The sequence below is a fragment of the Haliaeetus albicilla genome, chromosome 11 (genome assembly GCF_947461875.1).
Source record: "Haliaeetus albicilla chromosome 11, bHalAlb1.1, whole genome shotgun sequence".
Classification (NCBI taxonomy): domain Eukaryota; kingdom Metazoa; phylum Chordata; class Aves; order Accipitriformes; family Accipitridae; genus Haliaeetus; species Haliaeetus albicilla.
The window spans coordinates 4545106-4565289 of NC_091493.1; the positions used below are offsets into that span (position 1 = coordinate 4545106).

Below are 20184 nucleotides of genomic sequence, written 5' to 3' on the forward strand. Positions count from 1 at the left end.
CCACAGTACAGCAGAAAAAACTTCTTGAGGTTCTGAAATGATTGAGAAATAAAATAATTTTAATGTGTTTCTCTTTTGTGGATATCTGAAACAGCCTTGCCACTACCAGTTCCTGTAATGTAAATAAAATTAGTTACTACGGTTCTGTACAGACTGTCACTGAACTTAAATATTGTGTGTGGCATAGCAATTAAAATGCTGCTGTTGCTGTTGTTTACACACAGGTTTATCTGCCCCAAATAACTGATCAGTCATAATACTGGTGTAGAGTTCATGTGCAACTGGTGAATAGGAAATGCAGAAAACTCCAGTTTGTTGTTGATGCTCAGTGTTTGTTCTTTGAAGACCTAAGGGTTACTCACGTGCAAGATACGTATTGGTGGCCTGTACTGTGTTATTAATCTTAAAGTAGCTATGACTGAGATGGTAACATATAGGAACACTTTTTTTAAATTTTATTTTAAAAAATGCGCAAATAACCTTGAAGGTTTAGAAGTCAGAGGGGATTGCACTCGAGCTAAGTAGTGGCAGCAATGAAACAAAAATATTTTTTCTATGCATTGAATTTTCCACTCAAATTTGGAATCCCTTTACGTAGGGTGATATGCTTCAAAGTTTTTGTAATGGAAATATAATTGGAATGGAAGAACTAGTTCAAGATTAAATTAATTCCTTTATTCTGGTGTGTGAATATCTTTGGGTCAGCAGCTTGATATCAGATTTGGGGAGTTAAATTTTGCTAAAAAGATGCAAATGCATTTTTAGCATGAATTCTATAGTTATGATAAATTTTGTCACTTGGCATAGATTTATTCATATAAAAGAGTGAGTGCAGATAGGCAGGCCTGTGCAAATGTTGACAAAGTTTAAGTGAAGATCTTTCAATTTATTTTTCTATTTTCTTTTATGTTTATGCTGGCATTTCACTCAACTGTAAACAGAAAATCTTTCATTTTGGGAGTAGTTTCTAACTTAGATTAACTGTCCATGAAATTTACAAATTAGAGTTCTGTGAATAACTTTTTTTTTCCGCATTCCACATACTCCTTACATATCGCACTTTTTGGTCATTTAAATTGAAACATGACTGTTGGGACCAATACAAATAAGATGGGAACAATTTTTCATTAGCTTGCATTAGTTCTACTGCATATTGCTTTTCTTCCCTGCTCTCTTCTTCTCTCTACTTTTGTTAAACCTTACAAGGGAAGGAACGTGCCCAGACTGGAGTAGGGCACTTGTTAAGTGATTCTTAAAGAAAAATGTCCATATATTAAGTTCATCTTTTTTGTTTCTGAATCTTTTTCTTGCATGTATTTCTTTTAGCTTTTCACAAACATACAGTTGCCTTCAGATGTCCTTACTAATTGAAAAAGATAATTCCTGGGGTAAGTAGCAGGTTAAGACTTCTATTTCTTTACCATAAGGACCCTACCTCCCATTGACTTATTTTAATATGAAAATATTAAGTGTGCCTGACAAGGGAACTGCCTGTGTCTAAGTACCCTGCAGAAGTTACTGCTTTAGAAACTCAGAAGTATTATACCTAGGCTAATTTTATTTTACTTTAATCTTACTTCTACTGGAAAGTAGTTTGTGGAAAGGAGACAGCAATTGAAGGAAGTGTCTTGGTGCTGTGAATTGGTGGGTGAGAAGTCAAACCTTTTAGTTGTAGATTTGGTTTTCAAGGTTAGGATTCAAAAAATCATCATCCATAAGAGAACGGGAATGGAGTTTACATACCTTTTGGATTAGGTAGGCTGTTAAGTAACAGAAGTATATTGAAGAAAAATGCTTGAAATGTACAATGAGACTTTTATTTTTAAGATCCTTATTTGAGTAAAAATAAAAAAGGATTTTATTTTTGTCAACTTGTTTGCTTTTAAAATTTTCATGTGACATCTCCTTTGGGTATATTTTAGATTATTAAGTGTTTATTTTGATGGTATTTGTCTTCTCAAATACTGAGGTGTAGTAGAGAGAGCACAGGGTATAGCAGAGAGAGATTGCACAGACCCAATCTATTTCCCTCTTTCAAAGAAGATCTTTAAAATCTAAGTAGGAAAAAGAAAAGGGACGGGTATTGACTTGGAAATGGAGAAAAATCTGTATAACTTACTGATTTCTCTGTAGATGGTAAACATTTTGCAGCAGGACCATCCAGCGATATGGCAGTATAATATCACTGTGTTTCTACTACCTAAACCTGATGCCTGGGGTAGTGCCTGGCAGCTGCAGGTGCTATGTAGGGAAAATCTAATACATTCCAGAATGGAGAGTTCATGACAGTCTGTGCGCTCTGCTCATTTTGTGTTTTTGCTAACTTATAAAAGTACTGTAGAAGTAGATTCCTTGGAAATGTTTGCAAGGTTATTTTACCTGGAAAGTTAAGTTAAAATATAGAGCATTACCTTTGAATGTGTAAATATGCAATAGGTGTAAAATACTGGCCTTAGCATCATGAATATACAATGTGAAAATACATGTTTTCTATGTTCTGTGACAGCACTTCAGTAAAACATCTAGTGTAATGAATGAGGAACAAGTTTCATATAGCTGAACTTTAAAACAAACTTTATTGCTGGAGCTGCTGTTATATTCTAGAGTGAAGTACATTGTGATAACTTAAATCTCTTTCCCACCTTTTGCTATTTGTGATTTAGTATTGTGGGTCATTTTAATTTTTACATAATTTTTGTACTCATATCTGCTTAGAAGCCAAATGGGATGAAAGGATGATTCATTAGTGCTCTCAAGAATGAGAATCAAAAGCTGCTCAGAATTTAAATTTGAGCACTCTAAATATTATACATAATTAATCTCATGTGAATGCCAGAAACTAGGAAGTTTGAATGTGTTAATTATACATAAAACATTTTTCATTTCACTCAGTAAATGTCAGGTGACCCAGATGTTGCTGGCATCCTGAACAATCTCAGGACATAAAGACCAGAAAATTCTAGAGGAAATGGGCACTTTAGCGCTAAGAGAAGAGACACTCTTTTTTTGGACACTGCTTTCCATAGAAGTACAAATATGCTATGTTTTCTGGAGTCCCAGAATGACCCGTATTGTACTATGCCTGGCTCTAATGGTTGCTGTCCTCACTGCAGCTCAAAAAGTACCAATGGAATTGAATGACTTTCTGCTCCACTGCCTTATCCAAATACTTTAGCATATCGTTTTTGGTAGCTGCTGAAGTGGGCATTTCTTCATCATTTTCTTTCAGGTTACTAGGTCTCAGTTGTGCTTTTGCATGCAATTTATGTAATTCTCTTGATTTCCAAGCTGCAGGAATATACTTTGTTCTGGAGGCATTGCAGCAAATTAGCTTTCTTAACCTAGATGTAGTTTTCCATGACCTCTTAAGGGTGCCTCTTCTGATGAAAGCACTAGGGAAACAGCCTGTTGTGTGTAAGAAATGGAGATTTACTGAAAAATGGTAAAAAAAAAAAAAAAAAAAAGCTGTTGGTTTGAGCAGCTGAACCTTGAACAGGGCAGCACTGTGGGACTGAGGAGGCAGGAGAGGCTGCAAAGATGAATAAGGAGGGTGTGTGTGTTTGCCATGAAAAAGTCTGGGCTAAGCCTGTGTGGGAGGTTTTAACCCATAGCTTCTTGAAGACTGTAGAGCCTGGAGGCCCACTGTCATCTCAGAACTACACGCTGTTGCTTTGGGCGTAAGAAAAAAAAACCAGTTATTTTGTTCATATCCTTGGGGCAGTAAAATTCAATTTTGTCTGTACTTGTTGAGCAGCATTATGCCTGCCCTGGAGAAAACTTTGTTTGTTCTGAAATAAAAATGATCAGGACTTGCAGAGGTTATTTAATTAGCTTTTTAAATACTGGGAAACAAAGGCTGTGTATGTTTTACAACCCTCTTAAGTAAAATGAACATCTGTGAAAGTAAATGTGAAAACAACGATCTACTTTTAGTATATTCACAATCACAAGGTGAGAAATCTCACGAGGTCAACGACCATGTTCTAATTCTGGAACATATAATTCACTTTAGAAATGTGGTTTAAATTTATCTCTTCATGCTGCAGACGTTTGCAGGAGACTGTAAATATCAGATGGAGCTGCTAATGAATGAGATGTGATGATGCTGAGAGTATGGATTTTAATCCTCAACACCCTCCTCCACCCCCCCCAAAACTCAAAACTAAAACTTCGGGTATTTCATATCCAAAGTTATTTTACAGTGATAGTTTAGTCATGTAACGAGTCTTTGCCTTAGAAATTGTATGTGTATAGGCATTATTGTAGTTTTAAACTACTTTTATAAAATTATTATGTGTCTCATGATGCTGCTGGAGAAAATTTAGAAAAATATCACAGAGTATTGTTGTTGTACAGAAAAGCATTTCATTATATGAAGCAAGAATTCCAGGGAATAAAACTGATTCTCCATTAGGCTCCCACATTGACCACCACATTGCCAAAATAGGGAGCAGTAATGCTGCCTGACAAGGTCACTGATGAGACCAGGAAAGACCCAGAAACATCTGGTAGAAAAATGCATTCCAGACTTCTGCATCTGCCTACTGCCCTTGCCAACCTATGTCATGTGAAGGCTGGAAATTGGCTTTAAGAGTTGAACATTTTTAATTTTTTTATTTTTTTGAGGAAGAGAAATTACATCATTGCATAAAGAATCAATATTAAGCTAATCCTTAAAATTATATAGCTTCACCAGTACAATTCAATTTTAAATTTTAGTGCTATTTTGAGGGAAAGCTTGTTTTTCCAGTTCTGGGCATAGAGGAATACATTTGGGATGATGCAGAGACTGAGGAAAGAGAAATCTAATGCTGAAGTTAAAACTAAGTTGAAGCTGAAGTTAAGTACTTCTAGATTTAAGATCCCTCAGTACCTTCAGGGTGGTATTAAATATGATTTTAGAGAGGTTAAAAAGCAACAACCAAGTACTACATGCAAAGGGTCCTTTTTCTGATGCAGAAATTTTAAGGCTTTATGTTAAATTTCTCACTCTCTAGAAGATGGATAATGACAAAATCACTCTCTTATTCCCTATCCTTATTTTTTTTTTTCCTTAATTGCCCATTACTAACTGGCTAAGGGCATGCCCTTAGCAAGTTGAAACTTCTGCATGGTCCACTACAGCTGCCCTTAAATGCAACAAGACCTTTTTATCCTAGGTGTGTTTAGGTTTAGGCACCCCAGAGATTGTCTGGTTCCACTTATCACTCTGATTTTCAGAATTGAACCTAAACAGAGAGCTCGAAGTAGAATACATGATAGAAGTATTTATCTCCTATTGTGACTATCTCCACCCTCTTACATGACAAAATCTGCAGCCCTTATTCGCATAGTAATTTTTGGTACTGTTTCTTTTGTTAATGCAGACAGACTGAGGAGACACTTATTCCATAGTTATTTGGCCAAACTTTTTTTTTCTCACATACTGTGTTGAACTATGAAATTTTTCAGTTCAGAGTTAAGAATTAAAGTTATGAATTTTAAGGACTATATTTGTTAACAATGAAAGTGTTGTTATTAAAATAGCTGGCAGCAACAATATATCATATATCTTTTGTGGTACTTAATTCATTTAATACCATAACATGCAGAAATTAGACCTTAGCAGATACTGCCTTTGTGGACATGGAAGTATTTTCTAGTGGAGTATAATTCTGTATTTTCAGTTCACATACATGGGCTGCTATATATTTGCTTTCCATAGTCATTTTTCACATACTCTTTACAAGCGGTCCACAAATCCCCATGCATTTTCAAGAACTGATAAAAATGGTTGTTACAATATTGTGCCACTTAGAGTGGTATAATTGTTCTGAAAGCAATAACTGTTGATTAACAAAAAGTAAATAAACTGTTGCTCAGCCACTTCTGCTGTGGAACTGCCCAGAAAAGAAGGCCTGCTAGGCAGTAAACCCTGTAAGGCATGCCAGCAAGTTTGCCCAAAACAGCATCCTGGCATTCTGGCTAGCAGCCAGTAGCTGTTGGCAGATATTTAGTTTCTTTTTACTAAACATTTTTAGTGCAATAATACAGACTCTGAAAAGCCTCAAAGAGAAGCACCAATTAACAACTGTTTTCTTGACTCTGTGACAGCATGCAATAGTGGTGTTTGTTAACCTTCAGTTTTGTTACTCTATTCTGTTCATAGAGTACTTGGTCTTACTATAGCATTTTTCCCTAAATAGAAGTTAAACTCCTCCTTTAGAAGCAAACATAAAATTAAAAACAAAAAGCAAACAGAACAAAAACCCTAGACACCCAAAAGTAGTATACTTTGTACTTGACTGTGTTACATTTTGCTGCTGCTCTGACATTTGTCTGGAGTTGTAATACTCCTGTTGTTTGAAAATGGCACATGGATTTTAGAGTTGCAGCCACCTTGAGTAAGCTTTGTTGCCTCCTTTTGCTCTGCTGAATTATTCAGAGGAGGTGTTAAAGGTCTGTATACAGCATTTCCCACTGTATACTAATGGTATTTTCTGCTCCTGAAGATCTGTCAGTGCATGTATGAATGGAAGCTATTGCTGCTTTGGCACGGAAATAGATGTTAAGTTAATTAGTTGATTCTGTGCTTACATGACTTCCTGAGAGGACTGGGAACAAATCCTACCTCCCCCTGTGCTGCCTCTTAAAATTGGTTGCAATAACTGTACGTCAGGAGCTGAGTCAAAGTCAGTGTTTACTTTTTTTTTCCTTGAACTGTACCCTTATGAAGCTCCTTACTTACAATAAATTATCCAATAAAGCAAGAAAATATTCATAATCCTCCTCCCATCCCGTAAAAAAGAGGAAAAGGTAGGATTGTTCTGCATCTTCACAATAAAAAAAAAATACATGCTAGTATTGCTACCTTGATGTAAATTAGTATGCGTGTAAGGCACTGTTTTGTCACTAATCCTGAGTAAGCTTCATCTCTACTAAAATCCGTTCTAGACATGGCTGGATTTTGCAGCAAGCAAGATCTCGTACAGTCATAAGTACAAAGTAGCCTTAACAGTTTGTGATGGGGTACATGAGTCCAAGCAGCAAGTGAGCAGGAAAAGAATGTACAGATTATTAAATCTAATAGAATAAAAATAATGAGCAGTATAGAAAGAAAAAAGAAAGGACTGAAAATGGGTGGGTGAGGAGAGAAGAGAGATGCTGCAAAAGGAAAGTCCTGAAATTACTTTCTGAAATTGAAGTGATACGTGGACAAATTATTTTTAAAAAGTCTTGTCTCAATTTAAAAAAAAAAATAATTTAAAATATTAATAGATTAGGCATGTTTCCATTTCCATCCTTATGTTCATACTGCAGGGTTTGGTTTTCTGCTTTACTCTTTGAATCTAATTAGTGTCTCTAAGAGTCATCCTCATTCAGTCTTTACAATTCTAAGTTACCTGGGCCAGATTCTGCATTTAGTTGTACTTGGCTGGATAATGATGAATTGTGACTTCTGAATCACTCCAAGGTCATCACGCAAATTCATACTGTTGCACTGATACTAGTGGAGTCATTTTATCACTGAAGTAGTTTTAGACTTGGACTTCTACGAAGTGAACCTCTAGCTCTTTGTGATCTCTTGCTTTTGACAAACTTTGGTGTTTTCTCAGAGCCAATAAATAACTGCATATTCCATCTAGCAAAAATAGCCTTTTTTTTCTTCTAAATTCTTCCTTGAGCACACTGCCATCGGGAAGCAAACCTCAGGGCTGACGAGCCAAATGCAGTTTGGTGGGGCTGTTACAGTTCCAGTGTAAGTATGAGAGCTTTCTTTGGATTTACAGCAATAACCCTTCTTGTGTGTTTCTGTGCCTTATCTGAACTGTGCCATGTAGTAGAGAAAGCTCTTGAGGCTAACTCCCTGTGTTTTCTGTATGATGAAATACTTTACATTTACTAGCCTATGTGAGTACAGTTCAGAAATTTCTTCAGGTTTATCCTTGAGTGAAGGTGTTGTGCAGGGAACAGAGGGATGCATCCTCTTTTGTCTGACGTTTGGTAAGTCTCTGTTCTAAGAATATCCAAGTTTGGTAGTTTGACCATGGATGAATAACTTAGAAGCTAGGAATAACATAGCATTATTGCAAAAAGAATGAAAATACAAACAGATCGCCTCTCTAAGAGCGCAGGTCATTATCAAATAGAAGGATTGAGTGTGAATCCAAATTTATTTAATTTTTTTTTAGTGCTAAGTTGAGAACTCAGGCTGTTGTTTTGCTAGTCACTGGCAGCTGTCATTTCTCTTATGACTGCTTAGAAGTCTTTAATATGTAGGTGGAACTCCTCATTTTTAATATATCTAGATCTTGATGTAAAAAAACCAAAAACCACTGTATGTTTAAATGACAGAAAACCAGTAACGTAGCAGCTACGAAATACAAGTGGACCAAAGCTTCAGCCTCTTTCCCTCTGTCAGCCTCAATATGCTTTAAATATGGGTTATGTCCATGTTCACAAACAGCTGGGAATTTTCTGTTTCTTGAGGATTATGCCTCTACTGCAGTGGTTCTGCACCCTTGTGGAAGTGCTTGCTTGTGCCTGTTTTTACATAAATGGACAAGGCAAGTGTGATGGGTGGTGCTGTGACTGGGTGAGACAGCTTCCAAAATCCAGTGTGAGTGTGTTGCACTGCACGGAAGAACAGCAGTTCTTGTGGAAGCAAACATGCATGTCCTTGAGGCAGGAGGGCTGTGCTAGTGCTGCCATCATTAGCAGAGAACATTTGCCATATTGCATTTTGTGTGTGTTGGTACTGCTGTACGTTGCCCAGATGTGCTGTGTCAAATATTTAATGGGTTTTTTGCAGTGTTGTCTATAGATTCTGTTCCAATGTAAGGCTCTTGGACTGGAGAGGCCATCAGGCGGCTGTTCTTCCAGCTAGCTGTGCCAGGTAATCCTTCTGCACGTTAATCAAGATGGTCTTAAATTGAGTAGGTCATTTTGTTCCTGTGTTTCCTACAGTGAGGCTGTTCTGAACATACTGCTTCATAGTACCTATGGCTCTTTTACACGCATTTATATTTCTGCCAACAAGTTTCATTTTCCTTAGCTTAGTTTGTTTGCCCTTCACACAGTCAGTGTATGTAGAAAGTAACAATATATTCTCTTGTCCTTCATTTTGCCAGATTTAGGAAGTTAAGTACATCCTGCCTTGTTTTGTGAAACAGTCTGTAGGTACTTCTCCCTCCCTAATTCTGTATACTTATCTTCATCTTATGTACACTGAAAAGAAGATTAATTTCAAGTACATAGGCAGGTGAAGAGGTCATACTGAAGATAAAACCTCATGTTTTACTCCTCAAGATCTTAGCAGTCCTCTAGCTCTACCTGAAACCAGGCAAAACGGACTTTGCAAAAAGAAGTAGAAGAGCTCATGATTAAAATAGCATTTTAAAAATGTCTCACATGTAAACAGTTTGTGAAAAGGAGACTTTAAATTGTAAAATCACTTACGCAGTTGGCATGTTTTGCTATATGTGCCAAGTAACTTGCAAGTTTATGGCATTTGAGTTATGATTTAGTATTTTTTATGATAAAAAATGTAGAGCACTGGATTTAACTGTGCAAGATGCAGAAAGAGCTGAAGCTGTTCTGCTCAGGTTTTCCTTTATCAATCATATAGTTTGATCACATAGACTGATTATTTTAGGGTGGGGGTTTTTTTTTTCATTCACTGGTAGATTTAGATTAATTTATCTGTGAACCATTTTGGCCCATATGGTCATTCAGAAGTATCTTCCTGTTCTCCCCTGGACTGATCCTTTGCCTCTCCACTGATAAATAATGGATTTAAGGAATCCAGAGTGACAGCAATTGGTCTGTGATACGAAAGGCACATTCTGATTTGCTGTTTGAAGTTACTGCAAGGTATGTTAAATTGAGCCTCTGCTCATTTGACTCAGAAAGTTACCTTTTTTCATTCTTATGATATTTGTGTGTTTTTACACTGCCTGTCATTAGCTGAGAACAGAGTGCTCTGTAGCACTAACGAGACATTTCTAGGCTAGTTAGTCATCTGTGTGTGAAACTCAGAATCGGGAAGTAACAGCCAGAGGGTTTTCAGTACACTGTAATAATCTATTTTTTTATCAGATATGTGAAATGTATCAAGACAAGACATAGTTTCATAAACTCCTGATGTCATTGTGATGGGTTGACCCTGGCTGGACGCCAGGTGCCCACCAAAGCCGTTCTATCACTCCCGCATCCTCAGCTGGACAGGGGAGAGAAAAATATAACAAAAAACTTGCGGGTCGAGATAAGGACAGGAGAGATCATTCACTAATTACCATCACGGGCAAAACAGACTCAGCTTAGGGAAAATTAGCTCACTTTTTATTACAAATCAGCCAGAGTAAGGTAAATGAGAAATAAAACGAAATCTCAGAACACCTTCCCTCCACCCCTCCCTTCTTCCCGGGCACAACTTCACTCCCGGATTTCTCCACCAAGCCCCCCCCAGCGGCACAAGGGGGACAGGGATGGGGTTTACGGTCATCACATGTTATTTTCTGCCGCTTCACCTCCTCAGGGCGAGGGCTCATCACACTCTTCCCCTGCTCCAACGTGGGGTCCCACCCACGGGAGACAGTCCTCCACGAACTTTCTCCAACGTGGGCCATTCCCACGGGCTGCAGTTCTTCACGAACTGCTCCAGCATGGGTCCTTTCCACGGTGTGCAGTCCTTCAGGCACAGACTGCTCCAGCGTGGGTCCCCCACGGGGTCACAAGTCCTGCCAGAAAACCTGCTCCGTGGGCTCCTCTCTCCACAGATCCGCAGGTCCTGCCAGGAACCTGCTCCAGCGCAGGGTTCCCACGGGGTCACAGCCTCCTTCAGGAACCCACCTGCTCCGGCGTGGGGTCCTCCACGGGCTGCAGGTGGATATCTGCCCCACCATGGACCTCCCTGGACTGCAGGGGGACAGCCTGCCTCACCAGGGTCTTCACCACTGGCTGCAGGGGAATCTTCGCTCCGGCGCCTGGAGCATCTCCTCCCCCTCCTTCTGCACTGACCTTGGTGTCCGCAGGGTTGTTTCTCTTACATGTTCTCACTCCTCTCTCCGGTGGCTGTTTTCCGCGCCCCAACTTTTTTTTTCCTTCTTAAAAATGTTATCACAGAGGCGTTACCACTATCACTGATTGGCTCGGCCTTGGCCGGCGGCAGGTCCGTCTTAGAGCCAGCTGGTATAGGCTCGCTCTCTCTCGAACACAGGGGAAGCTTCCAGCAGCTTCTTACAGGAGCCACCCCTGTAACCCCCCCCGCTACCAAAACCTTGCCACATAAAACCAATACAGTCATAAAGTTTTCAACTTTCCTCTGGCACAATAAGCATACAAATATACTACAAGAATATTTACATCTGACAGTTTGGATGCTTCTGCAGAACATATTCTTCAGTCTGTGAGGACTTGCCTGTCAGTGCAAGCAGTTCAGAGAGCAAGTGCTCACAAGCTCAGTACAGCAGCTTTTTCTTGGCCTTGCCAGAAGGGATGCTACTGCTGCTCCGCAGATCTGGCTGCAACGTTGTGATGAACCTCACTGCTCCTTGTGCATGTCCTGGATTGAAATTTAGCTTACCACTAGGGTCTCTTTAGACATGCTTTGAACTGGTACACTCTTGTTTTGGTGTATAATGTGATACATATAATTGATGTGTGTATATATTATAAGGATAAATATTTTTATGAAATGCAGTGAATCTTCAGGAAATGAACAACTCGGAATAGGAAATATCACAGCTGATCTTACAAATGTGCAGTGCTGTTATGCTGAATATAAGCATTTGGTGCAGCCTCTGAAAATGAGAGGTTTGATCATATACCTAGCCTTTCTCCAGTGTCTGTGGTATAAATCACAGGTTGTAACCCAGAATATGTTCTGCAGTAATTTTTTGAGGTAGAAGAGTAGAGCCTTCAAAAGTTTTAACAGGTTGCTTAATATGTAGTCTGTTACTGTAAAGATAACATCCTGTTTTCCCATAGGTTATGTATGTCACTCAGTAGTGACACATGGTGCTCTGATGCAGACACAAATTCAGATCATGTAGTTCCATAGGACTGTTGCCCATTTTATCTAGAAATTGCAAAATATATCGTACCGTGAAGCAGGACTAGAAAAGCATGTCTGTCAAAGCTCCTGAACACTGCACTAGATAAATGGATTCTCTCCCTTTTTCTGTGCTGCAGCCCCGTTACTGAAGGTGGGCAGCTGGCCTAACCCAGACTACTCTGTTATTTCTGCTTCTGTATTCCATTGTTCTTGAGTTGTAGAAGCTCAGAAATGTGAGTAAATTCAGCATGTGACAGAGTCACTGTGAAAACTGGGACACTTCTAATTGACTGTTGAAACCAGTAAAATCTTTATTGCTTTTATTGTCCTCTATGCTCTGCTTCTAGTCTGTCTAGTGGGGAAAGCAGCTCCCTGTGTGTTGGGAATATCAGTTGTTTGTGGCTCAGACTCTGTGCTGCTCTACTGCTGGTGAAGCATTACAGAGAAACTCAGGAGGGAGCGTCTAATATAGCATGGCAGTTTCTCAGTGTTGTGCAGTGAACAAAATCTCAGATCACACTCTGAAGAAGAAGATATATTAGGTTGATTAGTAACCTGGTTTTGTCCAACCTGTAAAATTTTTCACGAGGAGATCCCACAGAAAAGGTATTACACAGTCAGGCATTATACCACAGAAAACATACCACAAGGGTCCAAAATAAGGTTGTACAAGCAGCCTTTTTCTGACAGCACTTCTCAGGCATTGATATTTTAGCCTTACTTGTGCTTTTGTAAGTCATGTATGCACTCAGAATCAACTTCACTGCTTTAATAGCTGGCTCTCAATGCATGAGAGTGGGCAAGCAGTGTGGGAAGGTGAGGCTTGTAGGGCTGGTGGTGTGAAAGTTTCAATCTTCCTGTTGCAGTTATCCCCAAAGCTACGTTTAGCTGTGTAACCATGGCATGGATGGGTGATGTTTCCTCTAACATGGTCTGTGTTTCTCACCTGTGACCTGTAGGGAACACCTTTTGATGAAGTATAACCCCAATGTTTGTTATAGGATGGCTTCTGCACCCTGTGGTTTTGTTGCTGCAGTCTAATGTCTCATCTTTGTTTCCTTGTCATCCCTGTAAGCCCCTGCTCCCTCCCCACCATTCTAACTGTACCTTTTGGTCTCCTTTGCATCAGCATAAAAGCAGACCATGAGGCTGGCCCTCCGTCTTGAAATAGAGTATTGCCGCCTAGTCCCTCCTCGTGTGTTCTTGCTTGACTTTTCCACTTGACTTCTCATTTTAGGGCAGTGTGGAAGATTTTGTAGTCTGGTGATCTGTTGAGAGAACAGACTTGTGAAAAATTGGGAAGGGTTTTAGACCTACAGCTGTTCTGAACTTAGGTGGAGTGTAAATAGAAACATAAAGTAAGAAGATAGCTGCTCTTATTTTCCAAGCTTTCTGGATGTAGTTTCAAAAGTCAGTTTCATGTCACATGTATGTGAATAGCTTAAACTAATTTATTCCAAGAATTTTCCAATACTAAAGTCTGTATTGGTCTTCCTGGTTTTGCCCATCTGATAAACAGTTAATTCAAACAAAATTGAAAGTTACAACACTTTTTTTTGAGCATCTACTTTTATTGTTGCTGTCTCCTTCGCTGGAATAAGCTCTATTATGTATTTAACTATGCTGCTGATGACAAAACACAGGCTGCTCTGACCTCTACAATTTCTGTCAAAGTTCCCATATCAGTTTTCTTTCAGTTGTTATTTTACTACCATTTAGTAACTCATTATTTCCATAAATTCTCTGCTTTTGGTGCCCTGCTGGCACCAGCTGCTGACAGAGGTCCACAAATGCCCTGATGGATGCAACAGATAAGACATTTTATGATGAGTCCTCTCCTCCTGACCGCACCTACTGAACGATTTTTAGCAATGGAAAAATGCAGTACACTCTTCCAAGAAGTACTCTGTTGTTTGCTGAGACAATGCAGCTGCACTAAAATGCATCTTGTGTACAGAGTATTTTGCGCTTGTTCAGTTGTTGTGCCAAATGGAAAGGAGCATTACAGTCATCATCAGAGCTTCAGCCTTGAACTCTTTTGTGCTGCTTTTGTGTTTCATAGGGAAGTTCTTCAGTTGGTGGTATAGGAATGTTGCTATTGCAGGAGCAGCTGTGATGCCTGAGTTAAAATGTTTGGAACAGCCTGGTGGTCACCATCTCATTTCTAAAAATAACAGATGGGAAATGAATTCACCCCTGGAGTCTTGCTTGGTCTCCTTCCTCTTGTCTTGGAAAGCATAAGGAGAGAAAACACCTTTGTGTTCCTGGTGGAGAAGGTCCTCTGAGGCCTTTTACCAGAACACAGATTGGGGTAATAGGAGATCCTGGCTTTCCCTGTTTTTACTGGAAGGTCCTACATGCTCCACATCATGCAGTGTTGTTGAGGGCGGGAGCGTAAGATCAGATAAGAAGAATCCTGTTTGGATTTATTTAGAAGGACAACAATTAAAATATTCCATCAGCTTAAGAAACAGCAGGAAAAGATGGTTCTTCACAGTTGAATTGTGGAATTCCAGAGAAAACTTCTATTTCATCTCCTACAGCCTCGTCCCTTTCTATTCTTAAAGGCATAGAGAAGATAACAGCCTCTCTAAGACCTTCTTCCAAACAACAAAGAAGAAAATAGAAACTTTTACAGTGGAATGTGCTCTGCAACCTAAGTATTGACTGCAACCAGGTTTTTTTTTTCCCTGGGATAGCCAATAATTCCAGAAATCAAAGTCCGGAAAAATGTATAAAGAACTTAGAAACTGATAAAGGATATGCTGCTATCTTCATACTGATACCAGTCAACATTGTGTTTTAAAATGCTTTGCCTAATTCAGCATATTAAAAGATGACATATTTATTCTGTTTATTATGAAGAATAAAAAGGAAATTAAAAGATCTCTTGAAAGATTTTTGGCCCTTTACAATTGCTCCTGTTTCTGCCAAGAGTTAAAAAAAAAAAATATAATGATAAAGCTGCCAAAATGATATACAGATCTTATCTCAGGCGTGACTGTTACATAGTCTGTTTGGTTAGCAATGGACTTCTAGCTGTTTAATCATTTGGATTATGTCTGTCTTTTGTGAAAACAAAATTGCTTGGTTTAAGGCCAGTTACAAATAACAAAAGAGTGTGAAATCTCAGTCATTTTTAAGAAGCCTGCTGCACTGATTAGAATAAGATTTTTCTATTAGCTTCAGAATAATCACACAGACAACAAAACAGTGAAGTGTACTGCAACACAGTATTCCTTGCATTCATAAATCTTTTATTTCAGAGACTGTATGGCAATGTTAATAGTTTGATTACTTTGCAAGGGAAAGCAGAGCTTAAGGAGAAGAGTATAATGACATTAAACAGAGGACTTGTTATTGAGCATCTTAGAAGGAATCCTGGCAGCTAAGGATGTGAGATGATGCCTTATAAGAGCTTTATCAGTTAACTTGTTTGACTGCTGGCTAATGTATAATACAGTGAGTGCAAATGGTGTGCAACGCAAAGGACATGTTTTCCCTTTGTGATTTAGGTCTTTGTTTTCCAGCATAAAGCATAATTCTTTAAAACTTAGCACAGAAATACAGCAAACTGCATTCTTTGGAATGCACATGTCCCACAGCTCCTTCATGGCATTAGCTTTTTGTGTGTGTGTCTGTCTTATTTACTGGGTTAGAAAAGGGTTATCTTTATGTCAGATTCAAACAAAAAGAAGCTGTTTCTCCAGGTGGTGGGTACTGATTTTACCCCCATCCACATTCACTCTGGGGCTCTCCTAATTTTAAAAACAGAAAGAAAATCCTATCCCATCCAGAAGCAACTTTGGTTTGGAGTTGACTTGGGAATCACAATAGGCTTTCAAAATGCTTGCTAGGCTAAACCTGAAGCCAGAACTGGGAGGAAATATATTATTTCGGTAGCTCAGCACAGTTAAGGTAAAAGGAATAAATAAAAGTCACAGCATAAGTCTCTGGTAGCCTTGAAAACAACTCTGTTGTCTCCACCATTTTTCTGCAATTTTTTCATTATTCATTTTTTTGATATGATACATTTTATGTTCAAATCATAACTGGATTTCTCAGTCCTTTGGCTAGTACAAGCTTCTCCAATGATCCTCCCCACTTCCTCTCTTTTTGGCTTGTCTTTCTATGAGTGACGTCCTTTGTTGCAGCTACTCTAGTTTTAACTTGGGTAGTGGGAATGGGAACAGTCGGAAATTACTTCTGCAAGTGTTCACGTGAGCCAAGAACTTTTTTAATGATGGGTAACTGCTAAGTTTCTGGAGAGCAGTAGGGTAAGCATTCACTTCTGTAGCCATAATTTCACTAGTCACTCTGCTGGAGGAGCTGATCCGTTGTGAGGCAATTAACAGAACTGCTGTTTAGATCTATAAATTTATATCTAAATAAATACCTGTCATTTTCAATGATTTATAAATATGCCTCAAACATTATCTGGACCTTCAGGGATCCTTGCGTGTTTGTGTCTTAAGTATTTGATTTTAGGACCATACCTATAATCATGTTAGCCTCTGCCTTTCATCAAGTACTTTGTTTTTTTTTTTAATGTTTATGTTGAAAACTTAGGAAGATTTGCATCAAACTATTATAATTAAAAAGTCGGGTACTAAATTCAGGTTGCATCATACTGCAAAATTAATTTGAGAGCCATCTCTAATGATGGGGGAATACTTCTTGCATGATTAGATAGCTTCAGGCACAGAGGAAAAACCCTTTAATTAGCTTGGAGAAGATAAGTTGCCTCATCTGAGTCATTGCAAGGTACTTTAACTAGTTGTCTTTGGCTCTAGGTGCCGCTAATGCTGAAAAAAAGTCTGTTGTGGGAAGTTTTCGGGAAGTATTTTCCTTAAAAAATAACAAGACGATGACAAAATTATTTCCTTAATTCAAGTTTGTTCTTTTTTTTCCCCCGTGATGTTAATATGTAAGTATCTTATTTCACCTTTGAACATCAAAATTGCCTCTTTTAGCAGGGTAAACTGACTTCTATTCAGCTCTATTCAGTTCTCAAAATAATTCTCATAGTTATTCATATTATTTGATTGTTAACAATGGAACATAATGATTTCAGAGATAGCACTGACCATTGAGAGAAGCCTGTTAACTTTTTTTTATTTCAGTGTACATTTCCCAGTAATTTTGTTTGCTTAAAAAAAAAAAAACAACCAAACAACCAACCTTTATCACCACATCAGTGGTATTCTTCAGTCCTTGCAATCTCTTAAGATTGGGACTCTCTGTTTTAAGAATTCAAACAAATACTGCCCCTTTTAGGCAGTGCAAGAGCAATGTAGGAATAGTCATCAATTTAGAGATTCCTGTCAAGTTTTATACACACTGGTTAAAGCATAAATCAGTTAGAAATGTATCATTCAGAAATCATTGCCACTTAAAGGAATATATCTCCTTTATATGGGCTAGACATGAAAAGTCCTGAAGGAAAGAAGATGCCTTTGTAGAGGTTTGATTAGATACATGGGCTAGTAGTACAGTAAATTTTCTAAAATCAGTATGTATAACAGTGAGTTTTACAAATACCTTCAGTCAACCTTGTGACAGACTTATCTTTCAATTTTTTTAAGGTAGTCTGGTAACAGAGACATGCTGCTAGACCTGTTTTTTATCTGTGCCACTTGGGTGGGGTGTTTTTTTGGACAGTAAAGGACAGTGATAGCTGTAATTTTTTTTTTTAATGATGATTATGTATATTATAGTTCACTTTTTGATTGTATTGCGTCTGAATACAGTGAGATAAATAGAGGCTGTTAAGAAGAGCAAAGAAGAAAGACAGTAGTGACTAATTTTAAGATGCTGCTGGGTCCAGTACTTAAAGCGAGTTAATGGAAAACAGAGGAGCTTTGAGACACTCCATTCCTGGCATACACCACCAACACACCTGCTTTTCTGCCAAGGGTAGAGTACACAAAATTCAAGGGGCTTTTTTTTGGGTAGAGATCCACTGAAGGCCCACATTGCTCAGCCCATACTAAGGTGATTCTTAGGCTTTCCAGGTGGACATCATTCTCTTGTGACCAAACCTTGTCCTGATAATGAACTTCCTTGATTATATGGACAGATAACACTAGAAAGAGAGCGCAGAAAATCAATCCCTGGCCACTTACTGTATCCTGGATCTGTTACTACTATAGCAAGGTGCAAGAGTGCTGAAAAGATCAGAAGAAACACAGGATTTCAGGCAAGGGAATCTTGCTTGGTGTGGGATAAAGTTGTAAACAGCTGTGCTGTGCTTTCTTTGGAAACTCAGTCTCATGTTTACTAGCTACACAGCAGTGCATTGATAAGTGTTCTTGCCTAGGTACCAGCGTCTGCAGTGAGAGTGGTGGGAGCTGCCAATATTTATTTTGCTGGCTTGTGATGTTGTGGTGGGCTGTGTATGATGTAGATCTAGTACTTATTTGTCTCATACTGTAATGCCTAATGAAGTTTGGGAATCCCTCTTCCAGGTGATTTTGATGTGCTAGGAGCAACAGAATTAATTCTTGCCTGAGCAGGGCAAGCAGAAGCTGGAATAATTTCCTCAGGTGATTTCAGTATGCTTTTGGAAATTGTCTTGGCTGCCAACCATTTCAGGTCTAGGATACTGGAAATTATTTATAAAGCCACCATGCATCAGGGACACGCATCACAGAATCTTTATTTAAAGTAGGTGCTAGTTCTCCAGTTTGCAGTGTGGTAAGTGGAAGCATTAGCATCCTGGGGTCATCTCTGCATTCTCAGGGTTGACAGGTCCCGCTTTCGACATCATGTAATTACTGTTTGGGAGTTGAATTACTTAGTGTTCTGTATTTCATACCCAGCGAAGGGATGAATTTTATTTACTGCCTCAAGAGCTGGTTATTTTATGTGTGGATAGGTATATTCATGGAGTTTTTGAGAGAGACCTGTTCAGTCACTGCCCTTGTTCTACCACGATTTGTTTTTCTATCCAAGCAATAGATTACCTATCTTGATGAAGGGGAAGCCATATAAGCTGTACTTAAAGGATGTGAAAGGTTTTTTTAATTTTTCTAATCTAATGTGCAGTAAGAAAAATTTATTGTAAGAGGTCGCCCTTCTTTATCGCCTCATACAGTTTCACTTCTCTTAGGCCATTCTGAATAACATGTTCTTCACAAATCTAAGAACAATGGGGGAAAGGAGTCTGCTGGGTTTTAGCTGTACTCATCTTTCAGTGATTTGTAAAATGTTTCAGAGTCACATTAGTTTAAGTAAGCACTTCAAAAAATTTAGAAGAAGCTCTGTACTAATCTCTGTAAAGTGACATTGGTCTGCAGAGAGTGCTGTTTTTAATTTCTGTACTACTTTATTTCCTAAAAGGCTTTAATGTTCTTTTTTGCAGCTATAAGCAAATATATTTTTCTCTAGAACATGGTTGACCTAGAATAGACTACATTTTAATCTCATCAGGAAAAAAGTTTCAATATTTATTGTCTTTAATTAATTTGGTGATTAGTTTATTTTTAAATACTGACTTAGATGACTTTGCATTGGTAAACAATGGCAATAGCTAAAGGAAAGAAGGACGATCCTGAGGTCCCCACACTACCTGCAGTGTAAGTTCTCAGAAGGTTTTAGTAGAAAATGCTGATTTTATTTTGCAGCTAAAATTTACTACAACTGTGAAAATTATGCCAGACTTCTTTGGATCTTGTTTGCCCTAGTTTAATAAGAAAACTTTTGCTGTTGGTTTGAAACTGTTTTTCACTTTCCACTTTTTGGCAAACCACATAATGAAATGGAGGCATCTATTCTGCAGTTGTTTAGAACCAATTTAGCATTTTGTCACCATAGAAGAAACCCCTTCCTTAAAACATCTGAAGAAGAAGCCATTTTAACGTGTAAGCTAGGGTATTTGCACTTTTCTGAAACACGTGGAGAAAGAACCCACAAGAGATCTTTGTTTCTCAGTTGTTCAAAGTTAGGCTTTCTTTTCACCCAGGGAACTGCTGATCAGTAAAACCATCTGGCAAAGAGTGACTGTTATGCAGAGAGTCTGAGGCAACTGTTCTGTAGGCGAGCACGGCTGAAATGCAAGGTATGTGATCTGAGACCCACCGAAGAGCAGGAACCTCCTGCTCCTGTGTCTTGTGGACCTGAAAGGATGGACTGAAGAGTAACCAGAGAAG

The 20184-nt window shown here is 38.6% G+C and overlaps 1 protein-coding gene across 6 annotated transcripts in view; it reads left to right on the forward strand.

Annotated features, from left to right (window-relative positions):
• The window catches only part of PCDH15 (protocadherin related 15), a 710734-nt gene that overhangs the window by 40644 nt on the left and 649906 nt on the right, over window positions 1-20184 (forward strand). The window lies entirely within an intron of this gene.